Source organism: Piliocolobus tephrosceles, chromosome 5 (genome assembly GCF_002776525.5).
Source record: "Piliocolobus tephrosceles isolate RC106 chromosome 5, ASM277652v3, whole genome shotgun sequence".
Lineage (NCBI taxonomy): Eukaryota > Metazoa > Chordata > Mammalia > Primates > Cercopithecidae > Piliocolobus > Piliocolobus tephrosceles.
The window spans coordinates 41,431,001-41,441,774 of NC_045438.1; positions in this window are offsets into that span (position 1 = coordinate 41,431,001).

Consider the following 10,774-nt stretch of genomic DNA (forward strand, 5'->3'; position numbering starts at 1 on the left):
TGTCAATCTTAATGGTATTGTGTCCGGAATTTATTCCTTATGGTGGATTCTTGGTCTTGTTGACTCCAAGAATGAAGCCGCAGACCCTCGCAGTGAGTGTTAACAGCTCTTAAAGATGGTGTGTCCAGAGTTTGTTCTTTCAGATGTTCAGATGTGTCCAGAGTTTCTTGCTTCTAGTGGGTTCGTGGTCTCGCTGGCTTCAGGAGTGAAGCCACAGACCTTCACAGTGAGTGTTACAGTTCTTAAAGGTAGCACATCCGCAGTTGTTTGTTCCTCCTGGCGGGTTCATGGTCTCGCTGACTTCAGGAGTGAAGCCACAGACCCTCATGGTGAGTATTACGGCTCATAAAGGTAGTGTGGACCCAAAGAGTGAGCAGCAGCAAGATTTATTGCGAAAAGTTTAAGAACAAAGCTTCCACAGCATGGAAGAGGACCCCAGCAGGTTGCTGCTGCTTGCTGAGGTGGCCAGCTTTTATTCCCTCTTTTGGCCCTGCCCACATCCTACCGATTGGTCCATTTTACAGAATGCTGATTAGTCCATTTTACAGATTGCTGATTGGTCCATTTTACAGAGTGCTGATTGGTGTGTTTACAATCCTTTAGCTAGACACAGAGTGCTGATTGGTGCATTTACAAAAGTCTCCAAGTCCCCACCCCACCCAGAAGCTCAGCTGGCTTCACCTCTCAATATCAGGAAAGGAACTGGCTCAACTCAAGTCTGAGATGAATATGCAGAAAATCCTGCTTTTGAGCAATTGTCTTGGAAACTGTTTTATGGCTCAAACTGGCTTTAATATTAGAAATTTAATGTAAGAGCACAGAGGGACCTCACAGAGCCCAGCATCCAGGTGTGCAGCGGGACTTTGGGAGATCTAGGACCAAGGGATGATGGCTTTGGTCATCAAGCAATCATTTTCTTTGTGTTGCTGCTGTTGTTGTTTTAAAGGATGTTTTTAGTGAAGTTTTGGTACACAGCAAAATTGGGAAAGCAGCACAGAGATTTCCCATATATACGCTTCCACAACACATGCATACTCATCATTATCAGCATCCCCCATCAGAGTAGAACATTTGTTATAACTGATGAACCTGCATTGACACTTCATTATGACCTAGAGTCCATAGTTTACATTAGGGTTCACTCTTGGTGCTGTACATTCTATGGGTTTGGACAAATATATAATGACATGTATCTACCATTAAAGTATCATACAGAAAATTTTCAGAGCCCTAAAAACTTCTGTGCTATGTGTTCATTCATTCCTCCCCACTACCCCTTCCCCAGCAACCAGTGATCTTTTTATTATCTTTATAGTTTTACCTTTTCCAGAATGTCTCATAATTGGATTCGTACGGTAGGTAGAATTTTCAGATTGACTTCTTTCACTTAGTAATATGCATTTACATTTCCACCATGCCTTTTCATGACCTAATAGCTGATTTCTTTTTAGTGCCGAGTAATCTGTTGTCTGGATGTACCACAGTTTAGTTTCCACTCACCTACTGAAGGATGTATTAGTTGCTTCCAAGTTTTGGCAATTATGAATAAAGCCATCGTAAACATTGATGTGAAGGTTTTTGTATAGATGTAAGTTTTCAGTTCCTTTGGATAAATATCAAAGAGCATGATTGCTGGCTTGTATGATGAATATGTCTTGTTTGGTAATAAACTGTCAAAACGCCTTCCAAAGTGGTGATGCTATCATTTTCATCTTTGCTCTTTTTTCCATATCTGCAGCAGACTGGCTTCCTTTCTACAGTATCATGTGGAGTATTTTCACTGCCCTAAAACTCTGTGCTCTGCCTATTCATCCCTCTCTCCTCCAGCCCCCAGGCAACCACTGATCTTTAGTTTCTGTTTCTTCAGAGCTACATATTATATGAGGTTTGATGTTACCATGGTATCATTTCTGGCCTCAATCCTAAACATAAACGTACAGCTCTGGTTCTCAATACCAAATAACCATTGTTTCAGTATCTCTTCATTTAAATTCTTGAGAAAGATCCATGATTAACTCAGCTTTAATCAGGTGTCTACACCTGGTCCAAGGACACTTGGTATGAATATGGCTGCTAGACCCACCCATTCAAAAGAAGCTGTGGAGGCAGGAAGGGGCAAAGTTGCTCATTCAGACAGGATATATAGACTGTGTTCAATTATGATAAATGATGCAAAAAAAAGTGATTTATTAAAGAGTGTCAGTTAACTCACTGTGTCAGCTTGGGTCACCCAGGAAGTGGATGTCAAGGTGGACTTAGGAATTCCAGCTGTTTTTTGGGGATAGTGCCTGTGAAAGATAACAGAAAAGGGAGTAGGAGTAGGCAAGGAAAGCCTATAAAAGGAGAGTAGGAAGGAGGAAGACAGGGTAGAAATAGCCTCAGACTGCAGTATAATTCTGAGGAAGTCCTGGCCAGTCCACAAGGAGATGTAGCACAAAGATTTCTCATTGAGGAGTCCCATTCTGGTTGGAGATGACCTCCAGTTATTGACTGGAGGCCACGTCAGAATAGGATGTCCCCAGCTCTAAGCCTCCAGCAGACCTCAAAAGCACTGTATCTGGAAGCAGTAGCCTGACTCCACTCATTACAGCAAGTTCTCTGACAGGTCCAAGTGGGATACCCCTGTGGCCAACCCCCATATTCAGGAAAATCCAGGATGGCTAGAGCCTGGCTTTTGAAGGCTGTGTAATCAGGAGCAATGCTAAGATTAACCTACTGGATGGCTTTGATCACCCTGGTGGATTGGCTACCGAGTGCTTCCAGATACAGGCATGGAAAACACAATTCTAGTGTGTAATATCTTCAGCCAGCGATTTACAAAGAAAATGAGTTTTAAGAATAAAAAGTGAAGTTGGGAGATTAACTGAATTTTAATTATCCATATTTTCCTTTATCAGTTTTACTATGTAAAATCAAGAGATGATTTAGAAACTATGCTGAATTGTGTGATTAACGTGACCTTGAAGAAGGCATTTAAAAATTATTTTTCATCCTCATTTGATAATCTGTTTCCTCGAATGGTTGTTAGCTTGTTGAGAGAATAATTGTAATTTGGCTAACAAAAATCCAATATTTGTTAGAATCGCTCTGTGTGAACCTCTGTTAAATCGTTTTTTTTTTTTTTTTTTTTTTTTGTTAATTTTTTGTTATTGAAGAAAAATCTAATGTCCCAGTCAGCTGTTAGCCTGGGTTCTATTACTGTCTAGCAGTTTCTGACATGAGAAAATCATGTTACATCATGCCATAAATAAAGTTATTAAGCTGTGATACTGTTAACTAGTAAGGAAAAGAAGAACTAACAGAGACCTCAAAAATAACATCACATATCTACAACCATCTGATCTTCTACAAACCTAACAAAAACAAGCAATGGGGAAAGGACTGCCTATTTAATAAATGGTGCTGGGAAAACTGGTTAGCCATACGCAGAAAACAGAACCTGAACCCCTTCCTTACACCATATACAAAAATTGACTCAAGATGAATTAAAGACTTAAATGTAAAACCCCAAACCATAAAAACCCTAGAAGAAAACCCAGGCAATATCATTCAGGACATAGGCATGGGCAAAGACTTCACGACTAAAACACCAAAAGCAATTGCAACAAAAGCCAAAATTGACAAATGGGATCTAATCAAACTAAAGAGCTTCTGCACAACAAAAGAAACTATCATCAGAGTGAACAGACAACCTACAGAATGGGAGAAAATTTCCACAACCTACCCATTGGACAAAAGTCTGATATCCAGAATCTACAAGGAACTTAAACAAATTTGCAAGAAAAAAAACCAATCCCATCAAAAAGTGGATGCAGGATATAAACAAACACTTCTCAGAACAAGGTGTGTGGCCAAGAAACATGAAAAAAACCTCATAATCACTGGTCTTTAATGAAAATGAAAACCACACTGATATACCATCTCACGCCAGTTAGAATGGTAATCATTAAAAAGTTAGGAAGCAACAGATGCTGAAGAGGATGTGGAGAAATAGGAATGATTTTACACTGTTGTTGGGAGTCCAAATTAGTTCAACCATTGTGGAAGACAGTGTGGCGATTCCTCAAGAATCTAGAACAAGAAATACCATTTGACCCAGCAATCCCATTACTGGGTATATAAACAAAGAATTATAAACTATTCTATAAAGACACATGCACATGTATGTTTATTGCAGCACTATTTACAATAGCAAAGACTTGGAACCAACCCAAATCCCCATCAGTAATAGAATAGTTAAAGAAAATGTGGCACATACACACCATGGAATACTATGGAACCATAAAAAAGAATGAGTTCATGTCCTTTGCAGGGACATGGATACAGCTGGAAGCCATCATTTTCAGCCAACTAACACAGGGACAGAAAACCGAACACTGCATGTTCTCACTCATAAGTGGAAGTTGAACAATGAGAACACATGGACACAGGGAGGGGAAAATCACATACCAGGGCCTGTCGGGGATAGGGAGAAAGGGGAGACAGAGCATTAGGACAAATATCTAATGCATGTGGGGCTTAAAACTTAGATGATGGGGCCAGGCGCGGTGGCTCAAGCCTGTAATCCCAGCACTTTGGGAGGCCGAAACGGGCGGATCACGAGGTCAGGAGATCGAGACCATCCTGGCTAACACGGTGAAACCCCGTTTCTACTAAAAAATACAAAAAACTAGCTGGGCGACGTGGCGGGCGCCTATAGTCCCAGCTACTTGGGAGGCTGAGGCAGGAGAATGGCATAAACCCAGGAGGCGGGGCTTGCAGTGAGCTGAGATCCGGCCATTGCACTCCAGCCTGGGCCGCAGAGCGAGACTCCATCTCAAAAAAAAAATAAAAAATAAAAAACTTAGATGATGGGTTGATAGATGCAGCAAACCACCATGGCGCATGTATACCTATGTAACAAACCTGCACATTCTGCACATGTATCCCAGAACTTAAAATTTAAAAAAAATAACAGGAAGGGCATTAAAGAAAAAGCAGTTGTATAGAATTACCACTGTTAAGGTTTCAAAAGGTAGATTGATTCCATTTTGCTAAAGCCAACAGTTCCTTCACTCTTAAAAATTATATACAGCTGACAAAGGATCACAGGCCTAATTTTTAGGAAATATTTATTCTGCCAGTAATAGTCTGTGCCATATGACTTCACTATGTCACTTACCGGCTCTAGGCCTTAGTTTACTTCTCTGTAAAATAAAGGAGGCTGATTATTATAGCTAAAATATATTTAAAATATACAGCTAAAACATGTTCAGCACTTGAAAGCTATGATTCCCTTTAACTTCGTTAAATGTAAAAATGCTAGTAATTTCCATATAAACACAAAGTCCAAAGATCTAAAAGCTAAATGTCAACCTAGACGTTGATCTTATTCATTCTAAATTTTTCAAGGGAGTACATGTATTCTATTAGGTTGCTGCAGAAGTATTTGCAGCTTTTGCCATTAAAATACTTTTGCACCAACCTAAATATATCTTTTAATTTCTAAAGTAAATTACTTTCCTATACATATAATTTAGTACTTTCAAGACTCTTATTAAGTCTTCTAGGGATAAAATCAGCAGGAAGATTCACTCTCAAGTACAAAAGAGAAGATGGCCCAGCAGTAAGGCAATATCATTGTGAAAAGCAGAGATAAAACCCTATCTTTCAGCAACTTTGTCAAATTAATGATCCCTCCAACACGGGTACCAAAATCCCATTTCTCTTCCCCAGCTCTGTGTTACCACACTGTGCAAAGTTCACTGGGGAAAAGAAGAAAACAGATCAGCAGGAAATACAAAGACAGCAAGCAAAGCAGATTTGACAGTTGCCAAGAAGTGGCCTCAGATGTACAATCCATGATCTCTTGCTGGGCAAATGAGAAAGGCAAAACCAACAGGCTCTGTTCAGTAAACGCACAAGGATGTGCCCCACTGCACAGAACCCGGTCTGTACCTTTACTCATGGGTGCCTAGAGCAGGTTTGCATTCAAATTAGAGGAAGCTGTGTGCATATAAAATATGGTGGGGTGTTTGTGGCAGGGGGGCAATTCTTAGCATAGAATCTGTTGCCAGAGATCCAAGAAACACTTTAAAGAGACTATACTTTGTGTGATTGCCTTTCACGGGCCCTGAGAATCTCCTTGTAAATTACATCAAACATGAGTTTACAGACATCATGACAATGGGAACTCACTGATGGCAATGAAAATACGGGGAGTGGAACAGGAGCAGCAGTACTTGAATGACAGAAATCAGTACAGCTCCTAGAATAGTAACCACACATTTTTAAAAACTAGCATATATTGTGAAAATAAATCATCACTATCTTGATTAATCCATTTCTATTTAATAGTTAACATGTTAACTGATGATAATAAAGACTAATTTCTTCAAAGTTTTTGGTAGATAACTATATATATATATCTGACTTTTTAAATAAAATGCTCAGAATTGTAAAGAGGATATTTTCTTCTCAGGAATTATTCCAGACAAGTACTCCAAACATAAAAGTTAGAAAATGTTTTACTAGGCCTTTTCCACAGTAACAGAAAAATCAGTTTGTGGTTTTCAGTGTTGGGCTTTCTGTTTTCCTTATCCACAAAAGCTATAAGGAATTGCTAACATAGTTGTGGCTTTCATTCTTCCAAATAATCCCCCAATTCACTTGGAAATTTTTTTTATTCCAAAAGATCTTTTTCCTATCATTTGCTTTGCTATTTTATACAGTTAGTGTTTACTCAATAAAAGCGTTTGAAGTTTAAAAAAGCATTCTCTCCTCTAATCCTTGACTTAGATTTTTCCCAGATCTCCCTTGGCATGTGTTGAGATGAAAGTGGCCAGGACTCAAACTAGAGAACACATATTTCATAGCCTCTCCTTGTTTTCACTTGCCTCATTTATGTTCGCCAATCCAATCAGTGTGAGAGTGAACCCCAGCACCCTCTGGGTTCTTCCTGAAATAATTATAATATGCAAAGCCTTGCTTTCTTCATAGTCACAAGAAAATGGCAGGACAAATCCACTGTTCCCTAATCCCTCCTTCCTTCAAAATTCTTTTTGCACAAACCTCTATCAGTCCAGGGCGGGTGTGGGCAGGATCCAGAATTTAATGTTTCTTGAGTGATAATAGTGTTATGTTATTTTCTAAAATGCATCAAAATGAGCTGTTAGGTTTCATGAAACATTCCTTCACTTTAAAATTGCTCCGTATGTTTAAGCAAATGAAAAGGGTATCCTGAAATGCCTAGAAGACAAATTTAGTCCCTATTTGTTTCTGACACAGAGATGAAGGCAATTCTAGAGTCCAACTGAGATTATTACTTAGTTTCTTGAACCCTCAACTTCAATTTAGAGACAACCAGGATGCAGCTGGCATCTTCTGGAAGGGACTATTTATTCACTTGTTAGCAGGCTAGTTTTAATTTCATATGAAGGCAGAAAGACTTGTTTCCTTGCTGCATTGAATAGGTGTGTGTGTGTGTGTGTCTATATGTGTGTGTATACAGCAGGTCTTTGAATAAAGTTGTTTCATTCAAAGTCGTTTAATTATAACATTGGTGAGAAAAAACATTGATTCCAGACTGGGGCCCCTGCCTTTGCGGAGTCTTCATGCTCTCCCCATTGTCAGTGTGGGTTCTCTCTGGCACCTCTGCTTTCCTCCCACATCCTAAAGCTGTGCCTGTGGGTTTCATCTGTGTGAGGTTCACATGGTCCCACTATGAGTGAGTGTGGCAGTGGGTGTGTTTGTGAGTGGGTGTGTGTGTGGGTGTGCCCTGCCATAAGATGGCATCCTGTCCCAGATGAGTTCCCACCCAGATAAGCTCTGGCCACCCATGACTCCGAACTGGAATAAGCAGATTGAAAAAAGAGTGAATGAATGAATGAAGACAAATGATTGTAAACATCTGTCAAGTCTAGGATAATCATCCAAATGCACGACAATACATGCTGCAGTACAATAGCACTAAGTGAGCCTCCATATCCATGGGATTGTGAGCTGTATGAGGGGAAGAGGTGCTCCTTACAATTTTTGCTTTGCAGACCTTTATTTCTTGATTTAACCCACTGCCATTACAACTGCCATCACTGATTCACCAAAAATTGGGTAAATAATCATGTTGTGTTCATTAATCTTTCTTATATATATAACTCACATTTAGTTCAATGTTTAATAGTAGAAGTATTTTGTCTTTATTTAGAAGTTTGGGAATGTTTTGTGACCATAAATATTGCCATAGGAACTAACTCTTGGTTATATCCATTAGACTATGGTAAAATTGGTTTTGTTATATGTCACTTTGCTTAAAGTTGCAGTTTCCAGAAACCTATCCATGATGTTAAGTGAAGACTTACTACATATATGTATACACATGTATATCATTACTTGTAAATATTATATATGTATAACATTACATATATATATACACACACACACACACATACACACACATATATACACACTTACTACTTATATTACCTAACATTATTGTATTAGGGTTTTCCAGAGAAACAGAACTAGCAGGCTGTGTGTGTGTACACGTAGAAAGATTATTTTAGGGAATTGTCTCATGTGATTGCATAAGCTTGTCAAATCCAAAATGTATGGGGTAGGCCAGCAGGCTGGAGACCCGGGGAGAATTGCATTTCAATTCCAAAGGCAGTCTGCTGGCAGAATTCCTTCGTGCTTGGGGAGGGCAGTCTTTTCTATTCAGGCCATAGGCGACTGGATGAAGCCCACCCACATTATGGAGGGTAATCTGCTTTACTCAGAGGCCACAGATGTAAATTTAATCTCATCCAAAAAGCTCCTTCACACAAACATCCAGAATAATGTTTGACTGAATATCTGGCCACTATGGCTCAGCCAAGTTGCCATATAACATTCGCTATCACAATTATATAACATTAATAGACACTATGTGCAAGATGCTTTATGTGGGATGGAGTGACATTAACCACTTCATCTGTATCTTCCCATTCTTGGCCCCACATAAAGAGAGAATACTTTGGAAAGCAAATACTTTAGTACCTCTGTGGTTTAAAAAGGGTAGTGCTGACTCACATCTTCAGAAACTGTCTCTAAAAAGGCTAAAAGTTTGGAGAGTATCTTGTAGCTAGCATACTGGAAACAGAAGGAGATCACATGGCTTTGTCATCAACTCAGCTCCCAACTTCTCTGGGCTATTTTCTTTCTAGTACCTTTCCATTATTTTAGCTATAAGATACTCTCCAAACTTTTAGGAAAATTATGCTAAAATGTCATTAATTTTAAATAAATACATCAATAATATTGCTGGTTCTGTCTGTCTCCTAGTGCAATTTCCTTACATCAATGAATTACAGCATGATGTGGAAACAGCAAAGGATTTTAAGAAAAATGTCTGGACTGGCAACTGTCACTTACTAGGAAGTATCTTAATCTCTCCAAATCTCAGTTTTCTCATCTGTAAAATGGGAATACTGTTGGTAATGTCCATAGGTACCTCACTTGATGTAAAGAACAACTGAGATAAACATGTGGCAGTATTTGAAAAACGATAAAGCATTGTGGCCCTGCTTGTTATTCTCACTTTCTATTAAACTAAATTAAGTTATAGAACCTTGGGCCCCACTCAAGGGCCCAGTTTTCTTAGCATGGGTGTGGAAATTGTGACTACTAAAAAACAGGCAACTCTCGTATCTACAGGAGATTATTAACTTATTATATGGGAATTTGACCTTAATCTTGGTAGAGGGTATTTCATCCTAGTGTATCTGCAGCTCTACCTGGAATATGCTGAGCTTCATAATGTCTACTTTAGGCAAATGCTTTTCTCCTCCAGTGCAGCCAGTCTTCTCTGCATTCATTGGAACACTCAGAACATTATTAAATGTACCTTCTGTCTTATCTGGATGAAACTAAAAACAGAAATGAGTAGTTTTATAGTTTTATAATAATATTTTATAATAATTATATAATAATAGGCTTTGTTGCTTTTGGCAAAAATAACTATCTGTGATGCAAGCAACAATCTTGTGCCCTTGAAGCCCATGTCCTGAAATACCAAAGTAAATCTAAAATCTTAGCAGTGTTCTTTAGGTGTTGCAAAGCGTTAGTAGGAAAAATCCTAAGTGTGCAATGTCTCCAAAGTTTGTGGAGCTTTTTCCTTTAAGGATATTGTTTCTAGCTCAGCTGAAGTTTTCCATTTCTATGGGGATTTCCTTTCACCCACTACTAGTCTTTAAGTACATTTCAATTTTACTGATATAATGGCAATTTCATACTTTGGTAAGATTCCTTACCCTACTCTATCCTGACCTCTTTCAAAATATTAATCAACTAGACTATAAAAATAATCAAACTAATAGCAGAAAATCTCTTGGTTTATCCTTCACATATATTTCTATTAGTTTGTAAAATCACCCACATCCCCACTAGGCCCTGTAGCAAGCATAAATATCACATAGCATAACAAGTAGTAAGAATTTGTGAAACTTAATGTTACTGTTTTATCAACCTCAATGGAAAACTATTTTGCATTCTTTTTTTTCTTTTCTTTTTGTACTTCTGAATTTGTGAAGTCATATCTTCAACAATTCATTTGACCAACTTTTATTGAGACTACCATATGGTATGTGCCTCAGATCATCATACACAGAGCAACTTGATGAGTTTTCCTAAATCTAAGCTCTCGCTATATCAACCCAAAGCCTCACCATTGACTATTGAATTAAGTCAGATGCCTTTCCCTAGAATCCAAGGGCCTCCATAATGCATTGAAACCATGATCCAACTGAGCTATTTTCCCACT